The sequence below is a fragment of the Tachypleus tridentatus genome, chromosome 9, assembly GCF_004210375.1.
Source record: "Tachypleus tridentatus isolate NWPU-2018 chromosome 9, ASM421037v1, whole genome shotgun sequence".
NCBI lineage: Eukaryota > Metazoa > Arthropoda > Merostomata > Xiphosura > Limulidae > Tachypleus > Tachypleus tridentatus.
In genome coordinates, this window is record NC_134833.1 from 29,742,743 (window position 1) to 29,768,824 (window position 26,082).

Consider the following 26,082-nt stretch of genomic DNA (forward strand, 5'->3'; position numbering starts at 1 on the left):
CACTAACTATAAGGGTGGCAAATCAGTATATCAGTCGTTTCTGAATAACTATTACGTAGTTAACTAAAGACGCAATGTTAATCAGCAGAAGGAAAATAAAAAGATACTAGCTTTTAAAAAATACGTTTCTCCTCTATCCATAATTTGAGCATCGGAAAATCCTAATGACCAGTAACATGACTAAAATATATTTATATGTAATACACCTAAATATCTCAGTTGTTTGCGTCAATGATTAGTTTACTTCAGATATTTTCATTCAAATTTGGGGTTTGAGCCTGGCATACTTTGTGGTTAGGGCACTCGACTCGGAATCTGCGGATCATGAGTTCGAGTTCTATCACCCTTTCATTCGTGGAGTCATTATAATGTGATAATTAATCCTACTATTCGATTAGAGTAGCCCAAACGGTGAGTGATGGTGACTAGCTGCCTTCCCTTTAGTCTATCACTTATAAATTATGGATGGCTGGGACGGATAGCTCGAGTAGCTTTTTACAAAATTCATAAAACTTTCGAACCTATAAACCTTTAATCGATCCTGCCAAGGGTCAGAATTAGTATATACAACTCGTATAAGAACACGTTCAGTGATTACAGTGCCGGATTTTGGAGCTGAGATTCTGTAGTTGGTACTCAGTTACCGCCAAAATAAAATACTTTCTGCTCGAATATTTCATTAGAGTGATGGCCAAATCAAAATACTTGGTCTAACAAGAGTAGCACAAAATTTGGTGGTAGGTGCTGTTGACTAGCTACGATGTCTTTAGCCTCCCAGTTCAAAGAATACATAAATCCTTATTCAGTACTTATTCGATTGGGATCCGCCGGTGAAACAGCGTAAATCTTTAGATTTACAACGTTAAAATCATAAGTTCGATTCCCCTAGGTGGACATAAAAGAGAGCGCCCTATGTGGCTTTGCTATAACAAAGAACAAACACGCACGAGCATTACTCGATCCGGTCAAAGTTAGTACTTAATACTTATTTCACGCATGTCATTTGGGAATGTCTGAAGGTTTTGCTGACGCTTTTATTGCTTATAGTTAAAGATATAAATAATAAAACTAAACTTAGAGCTAAATACTCTATAAGTTTACTGCGGTCCAAACGATGTTTTTATTTGATTTTTTTTAATGAAATACTTATTTGTTTTTTACAAATAACAGAACTGGCCACTAGGGAATTGGTAACTTCATTGTTGTTTCTAGTATTAATAATTGGAACCAAATTTCTTTAAGAAAAGGTGAAGCTTCGTTTATTTCAAACGTGTTTTGTTCTTAGCGTCACTGGAACAATTCTTTACGTTGTATAATGTGATCCCTGTATCACTGGAACAATTCTTTACGTTGTATAATGTGATCCCTGTATCACTGGAACATTTTCTACCAATCGTGGACTTACAAAGATAAGTGAAAATATGTATTGCTCAGTTAGATATTATTGGTATTAATGTCTTCCAGTTGTACTGCAACTGTCTCTAAATGAAAATGCATGTTGTTAAACTGGATATTATTGGTGTTAATGTTTTCCAGTCGTAACATGACTGCCACTAAGTGACAATACGTATTTCTTAGTTCGACATACTATAATAATGTTTCTCGTGATGACGAGAAACCCACTTGAAGTAAAAAGCTATTCTTGATAATACATAATAACGTTTCCTTCGTTACCTCTTCAAGCCAGCTCTAATTTTAAACTGTAAACTAGAGGGAAGACACCATCCACTCTTAAGTCACTCACATGTTTTTGGTGGTAACGGACTGCGAAGCACGAAGACTCCTGATTGACACGTCAAACAGTGAGATTTGACAGTCACTTTTGTAACGCACCACGCTTCCAAAGTGAGGCACATATTTTTATTTTTGCTGTGTTGGGGTGCAGATCAATACGCCTCAACTCCACCTTCCGACATTATAACCACTTATGCATGTGTATGAATGTGAGTGTCTATTTTATATACAGGGTGGCCCGTAAGTCTCTACCCATCCATATGTTGTGTCTAAACAACGTTATAATACTAATGATGAGTTGAAGGCAGCTGTTACCGCGGTATTTCGAAAAATAACCCCTGCTATGTTGAGGAAAATGTCTCACAGAACATGGCGTCGCATAATATTATGCAGCGAGAATGAGGGACAGCACACAGATACACTGGATACATAAGATATATGGATGGGTAGGGTCTTACGGGCCACCCTGTATATACATACATGTACACGTGGTTTACACTTGAACAGAATGTTCTATAAAACATTAGAGTGTTCACAAATATATGTGAACAAACACGCCACTATATTCTCTTTTTTAGCTGTTTATCAGCACTAATTTTTCAAATGCGTTTCAAAGGTAACCGAAGAGACGAGACACCCGTTTGGAATACCTCGACGCAGCCAACTTTCGGAAATTATCTCCTCTGAATGGTTCCCCCACTGGGACAACAATAAATTTACGAAGTTGAGATGCTGAAATCTGGGGCTCGATTCAGCTCAGTGGACACAGTAGATACCAGAAAGTGGCTTTGCTCTAAAAAAAAAATCTCTTTGCAATAAGTATCTAAATTTAGTTAATTGTTTATGCATGCGAATGTTTAATTAGATATATATAAAAACTCACTATCAGTTTCTTTCATTTTGAAATATTCATTGTTACATGTGCGTAATGAAACAGTGTAGAACAACAATGTATTTCTGATATGTCTAAGATTACATATTCCCTGACGTTGTGTCGTATGTAGTACACATCTCGAAAACATTAAGATCAAATTGAAGGCCCGGCATGGCCTAGCGTGTAAGGCGTGCGACTCGTAATCCGAGGGTCGCGGGTTCGCGCCCGAGTCGCGCTAAACATGCTCGCCCTCCCAGCCGTGGGGGTGTATAATGTGACGGTCAATCCCACTATTCGTTGGTAAAAGAGTAGCCCAAGAGTTGGCGGTGGGTGGTGATGACTAGCTGCCTTCCCTCTAGTCTTACACTGCTAAATTAGGGACGGCTAGCACAGATAGCCCTCGAGTAGCTTTGTGCGAAATTCCCAAACAAACAAACAAACAAAAGATCAAATTGTTACAGTTGAATACGACCACACGCAGTAACTCGTGGAGGGTTTTATAGGTGTCTCTGCTTGACTTATGCTACCATGAGTCATAGTAATACACCGATTTTTTATCAATAAATATAATCTAAAAATAAAAACAAACCATTTCGTTCATGTTTCAAAACGAAAGCCATAACCTGTTATAAAGTTCGATTACATTAATATAATACTATTTAAAATGATTTATGGTCGTTTTGCCATAAAATATGCATTATTTAGAACAGTGTGCGTTAAGGACGGATAAATTACATAAATTTGTGTACAATACACTGGAAATATTTATTGTCTTTCAAAATTTGTAGTGCGCTTATTAACCCTGAGGAAGTCCCAAAGGCGAAAGGTTGGTTAAAATAATAAAACTAGGAATATATATACATCTGGACTGTAAAGGTCATTTGTTCTAAACATTTATACAAATGCTCACTACACTTGTTAATCAGAACATATTCTTTCATTTTTTATTTCACTCCTTTGTTAAAACAGATATTAGTGCTCTAATTCAGTACATGTTTTATAATTCTTGTCAGTAATCAGTTACATTTTTTAACTAGCGTATTGTTGTTATTGCATTCCACCTGTCATAACGTAGCTATCACTAAGTGACAATACGTATTGTTAAACTGGATATTATTACCATTGTTAAAATTCACGAGTAAACATGACTATTTCTAAGTCGTTTAATTTCTGTAGAGCTTCAAGTTGAAATGTCGTACTATTAGTTTCGGTTTGTGCTTCAGCAAACGCTTTCTGTAAAAGCTGTAAAACGAAACGTTGAGTATCTATTTAAATAATAACAATTAATAATAACTAATAATAATTTTGATGTTATTTCTAATATTAATATGGCTGTTTTTACGTTATAACAATTAAAATTACATTATATATATCTTCCTTTCAGAACTCTCGCGACTGAATGTCTCGAAGAAATCCAAGCAATAACATGTAGATAATCACATGTGAAAGTTATAAATTTAAGGTATTTTTAAAATTGTGTTATGCTTTTGTTAAGGTTTGGTGTCAAATCTTCCACGATGTTGGAGCTTAATGCGCAAATACACACACTAAATCCTGTGAAAGTTGTATTACGTATAATGCACGGGTATTAGTTCACAAGGATAAAACGTTCCTTCAGTTTCGTCCTCATAATTTTCGTTAATAATCGTCCTGACAGCGGCCTGTATTTGTTATTTGTGATATTGTTTCGCGCTCCGGTTGTGGAATAAACTAGCACACCAAATGACAGGTAATCTTCATTCACAACACACAACACTGACCAAGCAGAAAGCTTCTAGCATGTTGGAAAGTTTGGGTTCAAATCTTAAATTCCAATTCAACTTAGGAACACAAATCTCTGTGGACTTCTGAGCACATTACGTGAGACAAAATCAAGCAACTGTTATTACATTTATGTATATGTATACATACACACATTACGTTCTGTGTTAACGTTCAGGAAAATTATTAGACCGCCTTTAAAAAAATCGAACGTGTATGCAATCACTGTGGCCTTAAGACTTCTAACTTCACAAATACGATTTGAACTGTTATTCTATGCAGTCTTAATTTCATGAAGTTTTTGAAAATCTTACTATGCTATTTCGCACAGCAGATACTGTAAAACCTTCATATCCTGATGAAGTAATTCATTATGAATAAGCACCAGTGTTTATTTCGAAAGGAAACGAGACTTAAGATTCTAATTAGCTATTCCAGTGAACTGTTTCACAAACTGTATAGCTTTGTGCATATGTTTCAGTAGTCGCAGTTTATATTGTTGAGAAGTAAGGCTCATTTTATGTGCGTTTTTTAAATAATTTTTCTCAAAGACTGTGAAACAGTAAAATTATCTCCAAGAATATTACTTTCGAATTCTATATCGAAAAAAGTATATGGTGAGAAAACACACTTTATTTTATCTTTCTTCGTGTTTCATGGTGATTCTTGTCCTGTGTCGTAGGAAAACCATGCATTTTTGTAGTAAATAAACGGTTAATTACTGGAAAATCACAATTAAAAAACTCGGTTTTCATTGGAGGTAAAGATACTGAGAAAGATATTGTTCATGAACTGGTTCGCAAAAGTTAACGTTTAACTCTTAACTCGCATATTTAAAATATGTCCCACTTAATACGGAAAACATTTACCAAAAGCGTGGATAAATTCGTTGTGGAAAGCAATGAAAAGAGTGATAAAAAACGATACTTGTAGAGTTTATGATGTTGAAACGTAAACCTCTCAGAACTTGTAATACATTTGTCTTCATTACTCATTCGAACTGTCTTGAAACTTTATTGTCTGAAAGAGGGTTTCTCTTTATGCGCCTTAAGAGATCAGTTTAGCCAGCAAAACACTGGGCTAAGGCATGGGTATACATAATCTATAAGACAATGAAAGCAGCAGGGGTATATCCACAAGACAGTGAGAACACCAAGAATGTACTTAACCTGCAAGGCAGTGGGTAACTGTAAGGGTATACTTAATCTGCAAGACAGTGAGTAACTGTGAGGATATACTTAATCTCCAAGACAGTGAGTAATTGTAAGGGTATACGTAATCTGCAAGACAGTGAGTAACAGCAAGCGTATATTTAACCTACAAGACAGTGGGTAATTGCAAGGGTATAATTAATTCACAAGATAATGAGTAAAAGGAAAGGTATAATTTAAGTAAAACACAGTGAGTAACTGAAAGGCAGTGAGTAACTAACTGTAAGGATATACTTAATCTACATGGCAGTGAGTAGCTGTAAGGATACTTAATCTGCAAGTAAGTGAATAATTGAAATGGTATGCTTAATCTGCAAAACAGTGAGTAAGAGCAAGCGTATAGTTAATCTTCAAGACAGTGGGTGATTGTAAGGGTATAATTAATTCACAAGACAGTGAGTAAAAGGAAAGGTATACTTAATCTACAAGGCAGTGAGTAACTAACTGTAAGGATATACTTAATCCACAAGACAGAGAGTAACTGTAAGGATGTACTTAATCAACAACGCAGTAACTCTAAGGATATACTTAATCTGCAAGACAGCGAGTAATTGTAAAGGTATATTTAATCTGCAAGACAGTGTGTAACTGTAAGGATATACTTAACCTACAAGACAGTGAGTAAAAGGAAGGGTATACTTTACGTAAAGCACAGTGAGTAACTGCAAGGGTATACTTAAGCTGTAAGTAGCTGTGAAGGTATAATAATAGGAAGGAAAACAGCGATTTATAAGCATAAGGAATTTTTTTATTGGTGGTGGAACATACTCCATGTTTCGACAGAATACTGGTCTGTCTTCTTCTGGTACGATCCGTATAAAACAATACAAAGTTTGTATATCGTTACAAAACCAAACATTAGAGAGATTAAATATAACGGAAATGATGTCAGCAGGTGACAGGATACAGGGTGAGGTCAAGTCTGGTCAAGTGTATGAACGGCTGATGTTGCCATAGCTTGTTTCACCATCAATAAAACTTTATCTTATACTTTTTGTTAATTTCACGCGAAGCTACACGAGGGTTATGTGCGTTAGGGCGAGCATATCCGTGACCCTCGGATTACGAGTCGAGTGCCTTAACCACCTGGTCGTGCCAGGCCTATCTTATACTTATAAAACGTTGTTTGCCAACTTATTATTATAATAGCGTAATGTACTTCCATACTCAAGATAGTGAGTAGCCATATGGGAACAAAGTCTCCCAATAGAAGTAATTAAAACGAAACACTATGTGACTTTGTAAAACTGTGGACACCAACAGCGAGTACAAGCATTCAAGTTATCTTTGTTTTATTATTGGACAGTAGGGAATATTTTCAAGTATGGGCAACATAGGACCTAATCAACTTGGCATCTAGTTAAATGTCTTTTCAAATCAAGTTTATAGTTTCATACGTAAGTTTGACATACGAACTTCTGAATCAAACACGTATCATTTAAGTAACAGTCAATATACTAATTCCTTTTTTTTTTTAGTTATTACCATTTGATTAGATTCGAGCTCTTCACGAAATTGTTACACTTCATCTGTAACCATTCTAAACAATAATTTGTGGTATTCTACCTTTTCATTCCGACTATTTTAAAATCATTTTGACACTTATGGACAACAGAGCTAAAGCAAACTTTATGATAATTTTAATGTCAGAATCGTTTATAATTTTAGTTCTTTAATCGTGCACGTGCTTTTGCGTTTGGAGAATTGTTTTTTTTTTTATTTTTCAGTTTGTTCCTCGTTGTCGGCATAGCTTTTAAAAATATATCTCCAAAAACCTAACAGTTTTGTAGATAGTTATTAAAATGTAAATTACTCTGTAAATCGATAAAGGAAATCTCTGTTATACAATGTATATTGTATTGTGGTTATATGACTTGTATCGAAATATTTTTATACACGTGAGTGTAAAAGTAGACAGTATCTGTGTGTGTATACATATGACCATACGCATTTCGCTTAATAAACAACATTTACGTTGTTATTTTTTTTCATTTCACACAAAGTAATAACTTCACAACGTAAGGGGTTCTTCATGATTATTTCCTACGAGGTATTCAACGGTAACTTTATAGGCTTAAAACTCTAAATTCTAAGATGCGACTTCTCGCAATAAATAAAACGCAGATAGCTCATTATGTAGCTTTGCATTGGAAAAACGACACCATCACTAATATTTATGATAACACCAACCGTCTATCTTCTTAGTGGCACAGCGCTATATCTGAGGATTCACACCGCTAAAATCCGCGTTTAGGTACCCGTGGTAGGCAGAGCACAGACAGCCCATTGTGTAGCTATGTACTTTATTCAAAACAAACCAACCGTCTGTTTATAAACAAAAACGTGAACCGTAAGTGTATAAAACCAATAATTTTATATACAACGAAATCAGTGGTACAAGTAAATAACTTGTTTGTTTTTGAATTTCGCGCAAAGCTACACAAAAGTTATGTGCGCTAGACGTCCCTAATTTAGGGAATGTAAGACTAGAGAGAAGGTAGCTAGTCACCACCACCCATCGCCAACTCTTGAGATACTTTTACAGGTAAGTAAAAGAAAGGAAGGCTAAGTTTTGATAGAAATTTCGTGGACTTTATGATACAAGAAACCGAACCTTATTGGCAAGAAAACAAATGTCAATATTATTTGGGTTCAAAACGTGCGTTTCTTTTTTTAAGGTTTGTGGTCTCATTCTTGATATAAGTCGCATGTGCAAGACAATTCGAAATATTATTTTTTTAATTATAAGATATCTATATAAATGACACACAATACTTTATGACACTACCCCTAATAACTGTTGTTATTCTGGCGTGTTCTCAGTATGTTATGAATTTGAAGGAATGTTTTCACTTTTGTAAAATATAGTTTGTTTCTTTGTTTGAGGCATGGCCAGGTGGCTAAAGCACTCGGCCCGTAATCTAAGGGTCGCGGGTTCGAATCCCCGTCACACCAAACATGCTTTCCCTTTTAGCTGTGGGGGTGTTATAATGTGTCGGTCAATCCCACTATTCGTTTGTAAAAGGGTAGCCCAAGAGTTGGCGGTGGGTGGTGATGACCAGCTGCCTTCACTCTAGTCTTACACTGCTAAATTAGGGACGGCTAGCGCAGATAGCCCTCGTGCAGCTTTGCTTGAAATTCGAAGAAACAAACAAAACTCACTATTGCAATCGAAGAAAGCATAAATGCTTTTACAAAGTTTCACCAGAGTCATCCTGGCCCCAGCTTCAGGGGGAGGGGGGTGAAGGTTTTGGTGGCTCTACTTATCGATCTTTAAAAAATGTCATTTAAATCTTTAAAATTGATACTGTGAATTTAAAACACTACAGGTAATAAATTCCGGTGGACCAGAGAGAAATTTAAGGGCATTTGGCCCACCCCAGGACCCTACCCTAGTGCCGGCCTTGCCTAGATATCGATTTGTTGGTGGTTTAATAAAATATTTTTTTACAACAAACGCTTATTTACAACGTGATGTCATACAATATTTACCTTGCCTCAGAATAACTTTAGTCCTACTCATTGATAAAAGTAGCTGTCATATACTTACACTTAATTAATTGAAAATAATCGTTGAGTCAGAGTACATGTTTATCTACGATTATCAGATAGTATATACACAACATAACTCGTTCCAACTCATCTAGAATTGTTCTTATATTAAGCCTAGAATACAAACGTTTGTTACACAACTTAGATTACATGTTTTATTACCTAAAATTCATGCCACAGAGTATGAGTAGAGATATTAAGAAAACATTTCTAAACAGAGTTACTATTTCTTATCTTCATATTTTTATTGTCATTCAATTTCAGTTCTCTTTAATGATAGCATTTCTTTCTTTCTTTAAAGAGAAACACTTTTAGAATTACAAACCTAAAAACATTAATCGATTATTCTCTTGAAAAAAACTGTTATAGGATCCCAGAAGCAACACATATATACCTAAGAGTTTTCTAACTTTTTGAACTTGTTATGCAACACAAAAAACACCCCAGTACGACACTACAACTTTAAAACAATGTTTTAACTGTCATCCGACACAACTCTTATTATTCACTAAATCTCTTACACGACTTCAGTTTCAATTCGTTCTTTTATCAAGTATTATGGTTTAAATATGCAAATATTTTCTCTATAATACGTATAATTTCATTTTACGACTTTTTTAAGATTGTAAACGATGTATATTGTTGTTATAGCAGTGTGTGTCTACTTCCCACAGCTGTTTATTTTTAACACTTTATGTTTTTCGTGTTTTGGAAAAATTTGTCTGATCGACGTCGTCTAAGCATTCTAAAGGGTTCATGCTGAATTGGTTATTTGAATAAAAGTTCCGAATACTTTCTTCTTCTTCCGTCTTTCTGTCTCTCTCTTTCTTCTCTCATCTTCCAGAACTTTCCTGTTTTCCATCCAACAATAAAATCATTTCCTTTCTCTAGAGCTGAGTAAACATTAGATCGCCAGTATCAAACTTGAAAAGATTCAGTCCTAAAAAGGAATTTTTTTCCCATTCTAGTGATTTATTTTTAATTCATACTGTTTTCGTTTCTATTATCCTCGTGATGTATTGTTGTTTTTACACCTAAATAACAGAAATAGCTTATTGAATTTTTATTACTGTACATTTGTTGTGATATTGGTTTTTCAAAAAGGAAAAAACATGAATTTATTCAGGAAACAGCAGCTCAGAATCTGGACGTTTTATATATGTTTCGTTCTATCATTGTCTTATTCAAATAAATCTTATGTGTACAAATAAAGGAGAAATATATAGAGATATGGAAGTGAAAAAGACAAGTTCTGTAAAGGTGCAATGTGAAATGTGAAAGTGGGTAAAATAAACAAATAGACAAAATGGGGAATGCTTGACTTCCTTGTATTTCGGAACTGTAAAAAGAGACAGCAACATGAACAAAGTTGCTACGTTTTCCCCAATATCTTCTCGTTTAACTTGTCCGTTTTGACATTATATATTTAAAAGGTTTGTTCTGTTATATAAGTCGCATCTGTTTTAGATGTCATTTTCTATGTACAGATATGTATGTGTTGGTTTTAACTTGTTTTTTACGTATAAAATGTTTCAATCACGGACTGCCAATTTTTGTTTTCACAAGCGATATCACTACTGACTTCTGTTTTGATATTTTCTCTGTCAGCTAAAGTTTGCGTAGTATCTTATTTTTAATCAATTTTTAAACTAATGTGCCGTGTTTCAAATAGAATAACAGCAGTGCCACTCCACCTTCTAACTTGGGTGACGTTTACTACTTACTGTACTACCAGACATATCCAGATATTTATCGAGGATATCTGTATTGTTTGTCTTTGAATTTCGCGCTAAACTACACGAGGGTTATCTGCACTAGCAGTGTAAGACTAGATGAAAGGCAGCTAGTCATCACCACTCACCACCAACTTTTGAGCTAATCTTTTTACCAACGAATAGAGGGATTGCACCTTTACATTATAACGCCCCACGGTTGAAAGGTGCGAACATGTTTTGATGTGACGGGGATTCGACCCCGCGACCATCAGACTAAAAGTCGAGAGCCCTAATAACCAGGCAAAACCGGGCCACGATTGCGAAGCCAACAAATAAGACAGAGGCAATGTACAATAACAATTATTTACAAATTTATTAAATCAGAGTAAGAATAATTTTACAGTGACAATATTAACAGAACTATTAATCTAACAATATTGACCCAATCACAAAAATAATCAAAATTAACTGACCTGTTCAGAATCAAGATTTCTTAATATACTTTAATAAGTCCAATTTTACCGCCAAATACAATTCCAGTTTTTTAAACCGTCGCACACAGTTCCAATTGACTAACAGCTCAAGTGTGATTACTTTTGGCAGTTATTTAGGTTTCTGCGAAAGGTATTAACTTCATACCACCTTTAACAACAATTATATACCATCAAAAACTCTAAGAAACTTCAAAACTGTAAAACCTTCCGCACATGAATGTCATCACAAAATCTCTGGAAAGTTCGTTTCTAACAAGTTCGCTGACCTCCAATCTTTATTAATTATGCTAAGAATGTTGACCAGGTATTAAGTTCATTATCAAAAAGAGTAAAATTTACGTCTAACAAAACGTAAAATAGTTATAAGAAATGTCTAAGTCATTGTTTGCGACAAACATTTTGTATTGGAGTATTTATGGCAGATATACTAAAGTGATCTGCTGCCATCTACAGTTTTGAACTACGGACCAGAGGGTAGAAAGGCGGTCACTTGAACCCTTTCACTGACCATCCACGCTAAGGGATTAACTGTCACACTTACAGCGCTCTACCTCAGAGCTAACCCATCGACCTCAGAGCTAACCCATCTACCTCAGAGCTAACCCATCACCCACACAAAAGAAAAGTTTTGTTTCTCAACGTCAATCGTGTACCATAAGTTTCTCATTTAGACATGAAAGTGCGTTGATTTGCTGACACTGCGTTTTAATTATTGTGAAACATTTGTTAAGTAAATGTCGAATTTATATCTGGTTAAAAGATGGTCGATTTGTCAAAATACGTCTTCAATCAAATAAAAATGATAGTTATGTATTCCGAAATTTACTGTGCGATTAATGTCAAGTTCCGAATTAATTAATATCCCAATTATTTATTCAGTATTTAAACCCATGATACCATACAACTGAGTTGAAGAAATACTGTCCAACTTTAGGTCTTCCTTCTGTCTTTTTTTTTTGGGGGAGGTTGAAAAACCGGTAAAGTGCCGAATAATTTCACTGTTAACAACACAAGTTGTTGACTTCACGAGTGATACAAATCTACCGGTTTAACGTTTGTTAGTGGTCTTGTAAACTGGTCCATTTCATATTCTTTTAATTCTAAAGTATAAAAATCTAACACTAGCAAAACATATGTGAGTTTGATTGGATGTCTTTTGTATTCGAGCTATTTATCTATTAAATCTTAACTTGTCTAGAAATGATAAGATCACGTTTTAGTTCCTAAATAGGGTCAAAGGTCTTTACAACCACTAGTTTAGTTAATTATAACAAACAATTACACTATGTTTTCTCTCTTTCTCTCTGTAGAATCTTAAGGAACAAATTATGACCACTAACGTATGGGTTCAACAGGTAAGTACTTAATTTCTATAATTATTTTATCCCTATGGTAACTTATCTGTTTACTATTTATAGCTACTGTTATCGAATTAAGAATATTTGATCATCTTATATTTTTCAATAATAAGAAATATATTAATTTTTTTTAAAATATCTTTTTCGAAAATTAGTCTACTTTAACCGCCATCATTTTAAGAAAAAACTATTAAAACTGTACATATGATAACTATGATAAAATACTTGAAAATGTTTAACAGCTATTTTCGTTTAAAGGGAAACGCCAACTTCAATGGTAAAATTATGTTTAATTTGATATTTCAATTCCCTTTAGGCCCGGCATGGGCAAGTGTGTTAAGGCGTTCGACTCGTAATCTAAGGGTCGCGAGTTCGAATCCCAGTAGCATCAAACATGCTCGCCCTTTTATCCCTGGGAGCGTTATAATGTGATGATCAATCCCACTATTCTTTGGTAAAAGAGTAGCCCAAGATTTGGCGGTGGGTGGTGATGACTAGCTGCCTTCCCTCTAGCCTTACACTGCTAAAGTAGGGACGACTAGCGCAGATAGTCCTCGAGTAGCTTTGAGCGAAATTCAAAAAATAAAACAAACGATCGATTATCTTAAGTCAAAACTTTCGAAATTTAGAAAGTTACCTCTTATTTCCAAGGACAGCGTATTCCCAAAGCAGTACTTTTTTTTAAGTTCGTAATTTGATATGATATTTTATCTCGTTTGTCTATAAATATGTATAATAAATTGTCAAATACTTTTTACTTTCAATGGTATTTCTTTAAAAAATAGTTGATTGTAAAGTACACTTTATTTATATTTTGTTTTTTAAATATATCTAACTTACAACTTTTGATGATTATTTGCCTACCCAAATTAACTTTCTTAATGTCACTGTCTTTATAAATGACGGATTTTACATACTGATTTATGCAAAACAAACTATAGTCAGCAGGGTCGTAGATATACACCCCCTTCATTTTAGGTGGGGGGGTATGGTGCATAGAATCATCCCCCCTACAGTTTGGTCTGTTGAATTGTTTTATTGCATCACAGGCCTACAAATTGTGTGTTTGTTCTTGTGATTCTCGTGTTCTTACCAATCGAATTACATAATTAGGCCTAGATGTAGGCATTTTCAGTAGTCGAAATCTACATCTTTAATATAGACGTGCTTCTAAGCTTTTCGATCTAAATTATAGTTCGTAACTTCGTAAGCATCAGTCAGTAGGCCTAAATATACATCCTAGTATCGTGGCAACAAGATTACTCTGTGACTGCATGTTTACAGCTTTCAGGTTCACGTAATCAGAGATTACCAATTTGCAAATTGAACAGTCCACAGAAGTGGTTGCAAAAATCATCCCCCCTATCGGGTGTAAAAAACCTATGCCCCTGATAGACAGACTAAAATACTTTAAAAGCTGCCACCTCTCTCACACTAAATGAAGCGTTATCTGCTGTCACTCTCTTAGAATAAAGAAAATATGATCAGATGAAACAGACTACAGAGAACAAACCACGTTACAAATAGCATATAAAGAGACAGACAAACTGTAAAGGCTAACAACACTCATCCTAAATCAGAGCAACACTAAACTTTCAAACATAATTTCTCTTATTATTACCTATCAGTTTAAACTCAAATACGATTCACGAATTCTGAAAGAAAAAAAATCATCTTCTACAACTGAACGATCGCCTTAAAAAGATATTTTCTTAACTTCTCCTTGTTTCCTTCTGAAAAAAGTAGAACTCTAAATAAAACATATCATTGTTCACACAAAAGTGAATTATTTCCCATCCAAAAATGGTCGTCATCCATGAGATAAAGCCCATTGTCGAACCTGCAAGTTCATAAAAACTACTGACCTATTTTCTGAAAATCACAATCTAAGACCTTTAAAATATCCAAAGAAATCACTTGTGGAACTCAAAACACCAGTTATCTAACACAGAGCAAAAAATCCAATCACCAATATGTAGATATACAGAAGTAACACTTAGAGGTTTGTTTGTTTTGAATTTCGCGCAAAGCTACACGAGGACTATCTGCGCTAGCCGTCCTTAATTTATTAGTGAAGACCAGAGTGAAAACAGCTAGTCACCACCACCCACTTTTACTTTTACTACACTTTTGCCAACGAATAGTGGGATAGACTGTCACATTATTAGGCCCCCACGGTTGAAAGAGTGAGCATATTTGGTGTGACGGGGATTCGAACCCGCAACCCTCAGATTACGAGTCGAGTGTCTTAACCACCTGGCCATGCCGGGCCTCAATTCTTAAAGAGCGTTCCAACAACCATAAATCTTCTATTAACACAAATGATCTCCCTGTTGCTCAACACTTTAACCAATCCGATCATTCCATTAACAACGTCACTCTCATCGGCATTGAAACAGGATACAAAACTAAATCAGATAGAGAAATAAAAGAAGCTGATTGGATCGCTAATCTAAACAATGTTCAACTTTGTGGAATTAATCTGGATCCTAGAATCAGTTATCTCCGATCGTTGGTTTCATCTCTGTCAGAAAATTAGTTTTTATTCTTTGGTTATTTCTGTCATGTAGCGTGAACTGTATTTTTTGTATAACTGACAACGTATAGACTTAATTTAAGGAAGTGCATTGGGAAATCAAAATGAAATTTTTGAAGTAAAATGAATGTTCTGTTTACAACTCACTGGGTTTAGAATACCGGTGTGTAAACATAAGAGGCCGATCTTTAATTACACTATGTAACAAAATTTTTACTTGTTCCTGGGCAGAAAATGTTATTTCCCAATTGCTTATGCCTAAAGTAAATGGAAAATACCTATTTTTTTCTTCAAACTTTGCTTTTGTGACCTTGGTAATGAAATTTTCAAATTTACCAATTTTCCAGAACATTCCAGGTAGATTTAGTGCTAAGTAGCTAATAGAGAATTTCTGTACTTCTACAACATAACAATTAAGAAATAACACATACTATCCAGGAACAAAATTTGTGTTACATAATGTTATGTATGTTTGTTCGGTTATACTTACTTGAAAATTTCATATCGAAAAACAGTATATTATGAAGAGATGAAGAAATAAAAATAACACAAATATATATACAACTGTCGTCTGAAGGATGGTTTATTACTTATTAATTAACCACTAAGTTTAGTACAAGTGGCCAGGTATGGCCAAACATGCTCGCCCTTTCAGCCATGGCGGCGTTATAAAGTGGGGTCAGTCCTATTATTCTTTGATAAAAGAATTGCCAAAGAGTGTTGGTGACTAGCTGCTTTTCTTCTAGTCTTACACTGATAAATTAGGGATGACTAGTACAGATAATCCTCGTGCAGATTTGCGCGAAATTAAAAAAAAAAAGGTAGCACAAACACCAACATTTTATGTTATCCATTTTCAAGCTATTAAAAACTATTTTTGTTTTATAAAATAATATCGCTCGTATGAAGTTATTCTTTTACAAGTTCCAACAGAATATACACCTCTTACCACCAGCTTCAGTTTTAGGTTCTAACCATGATCATTGAACATGATTTTAGTGCTAACTTGTCAACAGGTTTACTTCTTATTTGTGTTCCCGACTGTCGAAGAGCGTATGATTTTGTGCTTTATCAACGACGTTTGTGTTAACTTCAAGATACATTCAATTTTAGGATGCATCTAATCAGAGTAAACGGTTTGTTTGCACGTCATCTTCGTAACACATCACGTTTCGTTTAATTGTACAATTGGTTAAAAGGCCTTCCGTTCACTTGATACTGTGCGATTCAGCTCTTTCATGCACCGCACTCTTAAGTTATTCCTTGTACTAAACAAGTTCAGACTGGAATCTTTAATGTGAGCGCATTTTATACCTAACCTCGAAGTTGTCTCAGCTTTAAAATGTCGAGTTACGTGTCAAATTATGTACCACATACGTTTACAATAAAGTAAACTAGGAGTCTGTTTGTTTTGTTTTTGAATTTCGCGCAAAGCTACACGAGGGCTATCTGACTAGCTGTCTCTAATTTAGCAGTGTAAGACTAGAGGAGAGGCAGCTAGTCATCACCATCCACCGCCAACTCATGGGCTACTCTTTTACTAACGAATAGTTCGATTGACCGTCACATTATAATGCCCCCACGGCTGAAAGAGCGAACATGTTTGGTGCGACGGGAATTCGAACCCGCGACTCTCAAAGTACTAGTCGAGCGCCCTAACCACCTGGCCATGCCGAGCCCAGACTTGGAGAAGTCACCTCAGTGATTGTTTCATCCATATATCTGGGTTTATTCTACTCACACAATGAAGTAACTGTTACACAGGAGATAATAGCACTTCTTTACATGTGACTCAGGTATCGCATTATGAACAGGTGTTTACAAAGAATGTTCTTGCTTCAACCTTTGTATTTCCAGTTGCTAACTGTATCGCCAAGTTCTAACAACATTCCTTCCTATCGAAAAACATTATAACAAGATATTTTTACTCCTAAACGATCCGTTCTGACGGAGAATTAAATCAGAGCTACAGATAGAAAGAAAAACTAAACATGAATACATATTAAACCTGTTCAGCTATACGTACACACTTCAGCGCGTTACAACATTACCCTGACCAATGTCTGTCAAGAACAGCTAAAAGTTGTAGTCTGCGCATCTAAAGCCACGCAACTAAAACACGCGGTGATGTTATATTCTTGCTTCTGCCTGTTCGGGTTAAATGTTTAAAAAATCAAATTATTTTTACATTGTATGTGAAGAATTTCCCCATATGTAATTTTAATCTATTATTATTACTTTTTAACATGGCTGACTCCGTTACGCTGTTTACTGTACATCAAACATGTTTTCATCGGATAATGAAGTAAACACCGTTAAGTGCTCAGAAAGAGAATAATAACAAAATATTTCATTTTTGCAGTTACAATACAAACTTATAATTATTTTCCTTACTCGTAAATGATAATTATAAATATTATTTTAAATGTAAACTAATGTATTTACTTTTTTAACCGCTAGTCGTTTATAAACTTATTGAACTTAGTTAGCACGTGATACTGCTGGACCATTAATACATTAACTGTTTTGCTCTTTACTTTGTCATTAGTATGCAATAAAAGTTCACAAAAACCTTATAAATCACAAATTCTTTCTTCTTACGCAAGAAAATACTATAGAGATCTCTGACTTGACCTACTAACCTACACGTGCAATGAGGTGCTGTTCTGGTTCAAATTTTCACTTCTTTACTCAAACATCGTGAGGTTGTGTTGATTTCAGCAAACGTATATATCTATATTTCTTTTATTTCTATGTTATTTTCTTGTTTTCTTGTGTTTATTTTAGCTCTGTAAGTCCGTAGACTTACCACAAGGGAGAGAGTTATTTTCTAACATCGATCTTTCACATATGTACTACCTCGAAATGTAAATTCATCGACTTAATTCACTGCTATTTTCTTTCTAGTTCTGGGAGGATTACAAACTTCGCTGGGACCCGAGAGAATATGGTGGTGTGGACATGCTCCACGTGCCTTCGGACCATATCTGGAAACCTGACATAGTTTTATATAACAAGTGAGTGATAAAGTACTAAACATATTATGAAAAATAGTCGGTACGCATATATGATAAATTATATCTAACAAAATACCTCCCTAAAATGGTTCCAAAAATTCTAATTGTCGAACAATTAAAAAAAATTTATGGATTCAAACAGAATATTGAGTGATTTTGCTCTGGTTTCCTTTTAGTTAAATTTGAAAACGTGACATTGGTTTGTTTAAGAAGTGGACAATGACGTTTCAAGAACGCCATTATAATTTTTTTTTATAAATATTTTATAATCAATGTTAATATAACCCGAAAATATAAGAAAACATTGTCCTGGTTTGTGGAATAATTTTTTAATATTTTGAAAAACCTGTTACTTTTTCATTTAAATGCATCATAAAATTCACTCACTCAGCAATGAGTAAAAATCAATTTTCAATTATTTTAAGTGAATTTTTTTCATTAAACTTTACACACACAAACAAGAGAAAATGTTCGAATTTCTTAACTGTTAATTCTTTTCCAACTTTGAAAATTAACTGTTATCAGAAAGTGGAAATTGTGAAAACTTTTTAACAAGAGTTTAGATTTTAACGAACATGGAGCATAACGACACGAGGGGAATTTCATGTTATCGAAAGAAAGAATCGTAGTGAAAAAAAAACATAAACTGAAAAAACTGCCAGAAGTCTTGATACAGCAGCAAGTAGTTTCGACACAATCGCGTGTTCCCTCCGGTCACTTGTTATCTTCTGTTAAGAAAACTAGTCAACAGTGCCGACTTGACCTCGGACTTTCAAATTCTCTTGAGAATACGTAAAGCCACAATGTTGTTAAGCCTAAAGTGGTGTTCATATTCGGCGGGGTTTTGATTAAGCAACTTTTATCTATTTAGAATAAAATTCTTTTGGACTTCCAATTGATTTGATGGCCATAATCTTTCATGTGAAGAAAACTAGTTTCTCCAATACCAAAACCTCTGACAGTTGGTTTCATTTACTGTGGGCTTCTTGTTGTTGTTCTCAAATTTGAGAAAACTTACTTTGAAATATTAAGAGGGTAAGAAAGAGGTTCTTTAACAGTATCAATAAAAACTACTAAACACTAACAACATTACACGTGTCATATTACCTGCAGTTTCGAAAATCTAAGCATTTCTTTAGCATTGCTATGTGGAATCAGGAAATAAATTTGCTACTTTTTTATAGTGCCGATGGAAACTTCGAAGTTACTCTGGCTACCAAAGCTATGGTTAATTTCAGGGTTCATTGAGTGGAAGCCCCCCGCCATATACAAGAGCTCGTGCATTATTGACGTAGAGTACTTTCCATTTGACGAGCAAACGTGCGTGATGAAGTTTGGTTCTTGGACCTACGACGGATTTAAGGTAACCTCTTGTAAAAGTTAACGTTAGAACTAATTGTTTTATCGTGATAAAGACGCCGCATTAGACGTTTAAGATATTTTGATGAAAAACAAGCGCGATCCTCTAAACCTCTTATGAGGACAATTTTTGACTTAATTTAATCTCCTAAGTAAAGCTAATTGTAACTTCAATTTAACCTCTTAGGACAACTAAACTAGACGCACTTATCATGAAACTCAGTTCAGTCATTGCCCTACGAGTGGTTTCACTTGGTCGAAGACGATCGCTAAAGGACTAGCGAAGGACGGTGGTCAATTTTTTTTTTCGAAAGTTGTTACGAAACCAAATGAATTGGGACAAAATACAAATGAAGCCGAAATGTTTTCTGAGTAACATTTAAAAATAAACTAAAGTTATTTCTCTCCGGTGATATGGAGTAATGTGTAAGTTTCAGAAGACCCTTGTAAAATATGCTTTTGTATAAGACAGAACTATGCAGTTGGAAAAACACCTTTACTTAGTTCGCCCACGTTAAGTTGAATATGCATACACACGAGGACTGAACTAATTTAAACAAATGCTTAATGTCTGGATAGAAGTAAATTACTTTTTAATATCTTTTAGAGGGACGGAATAATTTCTCGGGAGGCGGAGGAAGCTTATTGTGTCAGGAAACCATGATGCAACTCAACATTGCCCACACTGTTAATTACGGACGCGTAATAAAAGTAATAATCATTAGGGATATTTGTTTAAAAACAGTAGCTGTAAACAATGTATGCTAATGACTATTTGCCTTCCTTCTGATGAGAGTTCAGAACGAGAATCGGCGACACCTGGAGGTTAGGGGTATTTGACCTGCACGTGTAGTCCACGTGATAACATATTGGAGCTTTAATTGTTTTTGTTTTTGTTTGAATTTCGCACAAAGCTACTCGAGGGCTATCTACGCTAGCCGTCCCTAATTTAGCAGTTTAAGACTAGATGGAAGGCAGCTAGTTATCACCACCCACCGCCAACTCTTGGGCTACTCTTTTACCAACGAAGAGTGGGATTGACCGTCACATTATAACGCCCCCACGGCTGAAAGGGCGAGCATGTTTGGCGCGTTGGGGATGCGAACCCGCGACCCTCAGATTACGAGTCGCACGCCTTGACATGCTTGATCATGCCGGGCCTAGCTTTAACTGAGCTTTCAACTAGTTTATATGAAAAAATACACTATCATTGTTAACATTAAATCCAGTAAAGTATTTTAAACAAACTGACGAATATTAATCGATAAGGCGTTACAACCATGCATGTTTTAATCATAGAAATAGTTTAAGAAAGTCGCGTGTAGAAAATAAATATATTTTTCTTAAACTATTATATTTAAAATTACCTTATCACAATCTAAGTTAATTGAACAGAAACTTAATGACTATATACGTCATTTAGAGCGAACTTATGATTTTATTTTTTTAATGAATTTCTTACTTACATGAAAAACGCGTGTTGATATAACTTTACGTTTATAGAGAGAAGTGCATATATATGTTTTATTTTTTGTTTCATTTGTTTGTTTGTTTGTTGAATTTCGCAGGACCACTTTTTGTTTCTTTATCGGTTTATAGCGCATATAAAAAATACCTTATTGTAACATAATAACAGATAGCAACTATTTAGATATTGGGGAAGCCAGAGGCAATCAAGGAGTTTTAATTTTGTTTTACATTTTATTTAAAACAATATTTGTTTGTTTAGAGTTTTCGCACCAAGCTCCACAATGGTTATCACTGCACAACAATTTTTTTGAAAAGTTTTGCTTCCTGATAAGTTTTTGCTGATTGTGACAGGTACCTGGTGGGTATGCACAAATATAGTTTTGGTTTTGCTTCATCACGTAAGAACTCTGGGAAATAGACAGTTAACCGTTCACCGGTAATAACATATTTAATTGCGTTTATGTTTCTAATACGCTGTTAAGTTCAACATAATTAAAAGTGTTTTGCTCCTGATTTTCGTTTATATTCAATGTCCGGTGCATCACGTTCCAGTGTTCAACAGTAGCCAGCCAGCATTGACGGATTCGAATTGCCCTGATATCGTTTTTCCATTGTAGCAATGTTCGGGTGAAACTGAAGATTTCGATGAAACGGTACGTGATGGGCAAATTTTGATGTGATTTTCATGATCAGCAGCCAAAAATCTACAAGGAACACCCAACAGTGTTCAAGAAGCAAAAACTTTGTTGTGCAGTGAATTACCTGCGCATAACGGATTTTAATTTTTAGCCGATAGACAAGAAAAAAACAACTAGCCACCAGCTCCACCGTCAAAGCTTTGTCTTTTATTATCTGAACGATGTTGTTTGTTCTTATTGTTCTTTTGAATTAAGCACAAAACTACACAATGGGCTATATGTGCTCTGCCCACCACGGGTATCGAAACCCGGATTTTAGCGTTGTAGGTCCGCAGACATACTGCTGAGCAACTGGGGGGGGGTATCTGAACTAACTGTAGAATTTGATCGGCACTCTTACAATGCAACTACAACATGTTTTTGGCAACGAGACGCAAACCATGAACCTTAACTTTCCATTACAGGCAGGCTAGCATGAAGATCGCATCGGGCTCCTCGACGCAGTGACCGGAACTTCTACAAACCCTACATACCTAAACAAATTAATTTCGTAAAAGATTCAACACCAGAATGATACATCATCAAACCGTTCTTAGCATGATGGGCGTATTATCTATTCGATAATGATTGATCAATTAGTACCATAGGGCATATCATTTTCAAAATGAAGAGTCCTATTCGTCGAATATTATAGAGGAAATGTTAGTGAGCGTTTCACAAGTACTGGCGATATGTTTTAATTCTTCATTTGTTTTTGTTTGGTTTTTGAATTTCGCGCAAAGCTACACGAGGACTATCTGCGCTAGCCGTCCCTAATTTATCAGTGTAAGACTAGAGGGAAGGCAGCTAGTCCCTCCGCCAACTCTTGGGCTACTCTTTTACCAACGAATAGTAGGATTGACCGTCACACTATAACACCCTCACGGCTGAAAGGGTGAGCATGTTTGGTGCGACGGGGATTCGAACCCTCGACCCTCGTATTACGAGGCGAGTGCCTTAACCACCTGGCCATGCCGGACCTTTTTGAAAACGTTCAGTGCTTTTCACACTGAATGTCATTTTATTGGAAAATTATGTAGTACATGTGTTATAATAATAAATACAAGACACTGACACACTTTAAAATACCGTTTATTAACGAATTTATTAACTTTTTTAGTCAGGGGCCACAAACAGACTTCTCGTAACCGTTGGGGGTTACAAAAAAGTGAAGATTAAAATCGTTCCACAGTTGTTTCACACAAGATGGACATCTCATTTTTTAGAATAATGTGCAAACTCATTGATGCAATTGTTATTTGTGTGTTCTTAAATGAGAACACGTCAAACATCAAGCCGGACATTTCTAAGCTCGTAGATTTCATGCAACACCATCCATCGCACTGACTTTGAAAGACGCAAGACTGCTTCCAGGTGATCATCAGTCAGCTGATTGCGAGTGTTGTTGTTGTTCAGTTTCATATACGAGAAAGCCTGTTCACAGCAGTACGTGCTGACAAACATGCTGGTGTGGACAAGTGTGTTCTCTTTCAGATTAGCAAATGTATCAGGCAACGTTTTGTAGAAGTCAAGCAAACTGTTTTCTCGGTAAATAGCACGCAGTTCATCAGATGCCTGGAGATCAGTAAGTTTGAGCTGATATTATGCTAACAAGTCATCCATTGACACACTGAACGGATCAGCAATCTGCATTGGTCAAAGTCATGAAATCGTGAGTTTAAGAATTGAATTAAGGTATCTAGTTTCCCAACATAAACTTGTGTGTCAATGTCCTGATTCTTCTGTAGCTATGACTGAAAAGTGGGAAAGAGCACGAAGTTGCCTGATGCTGCTTGCTGCTGGAACAACTGCAACTTTGTTCTGAAAGCTGAGACGTGATTTGTAAGCTGACAGACAAGCTGATTTTTGCCTTGCAACTTCAAATTCAGATCATTCAAGTGTTGTGTCATTTCGACCAGAAAGTTCAAATCAGCTTGCCATGCTAGATCATAATGGAAATCACTTCTGTGTCTTTGTTCTTGCTTCTGAGGAATTCTATCACCTCATCAATCAATTCCCAGAATCTTCTGAGCATCTTCCCTCAACTCAGCCAGCGTACTTCACAGTGATACACAAGGTGACCATAGTCTGAATCAATTTCTTCAATAAGACTTCGAAACTGACGGTGATTGAGCCCTCGTGATTTGATGAAATTAATGGTTTTCATCACTAACGCCATCAGTGCCTGAAAACCAAGTTCTTTACTGCACAGGTTTTGTTGGTGAATAATACAGTGCAACTTCATCAACTGTCTGTTCTTTTTTCCTGGATGCTTCATCAACAGTGCTAGCAGCCCGCTACTTTCTCCGGTCATGGCTGGTGCTCCATCAGTTGTCACACTTACCAGTTTCGTGAAATCCAATGAAACACTACTACACAGTCGTTCTGTCTCCGAATATAGCAGACCCAGTTGTCTGACCCTTCATGGAACCCATACCGATTAGTTCCTCTGTGATATCAAACGATGACGACACACCACGAGCAAAAGCTAGTAGCTGTGCTGTTGAACTGATGTCAGTCGACTCGTCTGCTGCCAAAGAGAAGTAGACAAAATTGGCTGCTTTATTTGTAAGCTGCCTTGTCACGTCTGCTGAGAGGTGTGAAATTCTTCGTTAAACTGTCATACGATTCAAAGCCACTGTAGCTTGCGAACTGCTTCCGATCACAACTTTTCCGATGCAATAATCCTACATTGCTTAAAAAAATCACCATCAGTGAACGGTCGGTCAGATTTCGCTATCATCAACGAAATATCGTAACTGACCTCACATCCTGCACCTAAATCTGCTGACTGCTTTGAGAAAACTTTCTGTTGATGATTCAACGACCGCCGCAGAGATTCAATTCGAGCTGTTCGTTCATCACTGACAATGTTGTGGAAATCTTTATGCTTCGACTCATAATGACGCTTTATATTGGATACCTTTGCCAATGCTACTGTCGAATGACACAGCAGACAAATCACGTTCTTCTGTTGTTGAACAAAACAGTATTGCGCAGTCCAATCATCATGAAACTGCCGGTTTTCGTCGTCGACTTTTCTTTTACGATTAGCTGCCATTTTTGTTACGAAATAATATCAAAATAGGGCTCGTAAGTAAATCTCAAAAAACGAGCGAGATTTCGTAATTACAGAAATATTACGTCATTGTGCCAATGATTAAATGCCTATGCATTAACGAGATTTGCTTATTAAATTTTCTTTATTGCTCGACACAAATATGGAACCATCCAGTATCTAATCTAATGCATATTCTTCTATAGTGCTTATCTTCTTGCAGGCGCGAGCTCTAAGCGCGCGAACTTTCTATGTTTTACCACTCGGCGACTCGTCGCGGGCCGGACTTTGTGCACCACTGCTTTATACAGTACGTGACACAAAATAAAGTTGGAAAAAATTATAGAAATTAACTAGCTATGGGTTAAGTCGCTGGTGTAGGCAATAAAACTGAACTTTTTTTAATACTCGGTCTTATATTTATAGTCACAAATTTGAATTGCAAGTGACTGAGACACGTGTACTCGGAAAAAGGAAAAATCATATGTTTGGTCGGCTTAATTCTGAACTAACCCTATGGTATTCTTTTTCAAAAGTGACCTGGCATGGACAGGTGGTTTTACAGTTTTACAAAGTTTTGGGTTTTACAATCTGCTAAATTCAGCGTAAAAAGCAAATATTTAATTTATTTTTTAATTTTTTCCAAAATTGCCCAGCATGGCCAGGTGGTTAAGAATCTCGACTTGTAATCCGAGGGTCGCGGGTTCGATTTCACGTCACACCAAACATGTACGCCCTTTCAGCCGTGGGGGTGTATAAGTGACGGTCAATCCCACTATTCGTTAGAAAAAGAGTTGCCCAAGTGTTGGTGGTAGGTGGTGATGAATAGCTGTCTTCCCTCTGCTAAATTAGGGATGGCTAGCATAGATAGCCATCGTGTAGCTTTGCGCAAAATTCAAACCAAGCCAAATCTTCGTTAAGAAAAACCTTTAAAAACTTCGTATAATTAGCTGTGTACTTTGTTAACTTGGGTATGTTATAAGAGTGACGGTCAAATACCACTGTTTGATTGGAGTAGCCCAAGAGTTGATGGCGGGTGCCATTGATTAGGTATCATCTCTCGTGTCTGTCAGTTCAAAATCAGGGGCGGTGAGCGAAGTATCCCCTATGTAGCTTTGTATGAAAACTCTAAAGTAAACAATTTTCTCTCACCTCAAATATCGGAAAAAATGAATTTCGAATAGATAATTTTATAATAAAAAACAATGTTGATTAAAAATATTTTTGGAAAATACAAGTCGTTTTCTTTCTCACTAGAAGTTTAAT

At 35.8% G+C, this 26,082-nt stretch overlaps 1 pseudogene across 1 annotated transcript in view; it reads left to right on the forward strand.

Annotated features, from left to right (window-relative positions):
• The window catches only part of LOC143224952 (acetylcholine receptor subunit alpha-like), a 169,724-nt pseudogene that overhangs the window by 134,389 nt on the left and 9,253 nt on the right, over positions 1 to 26,082 (forward strand). The window contains exons 3-5 of the transcript XR_013013532.1: positions 12,652 to 12,696; positions 18,143 to 18,252; positions 19,437 to 19,615. The product of XR_013013532.1 is annotated as an acetylcholine receptor subunit alpha-like (transcript). The remainder of the gene's footprint in view (positions 1 to 12,651; positions 12,697 to 18,142; positions 18,253 to 19,436; positions 19,616 to 26,082) is intronic.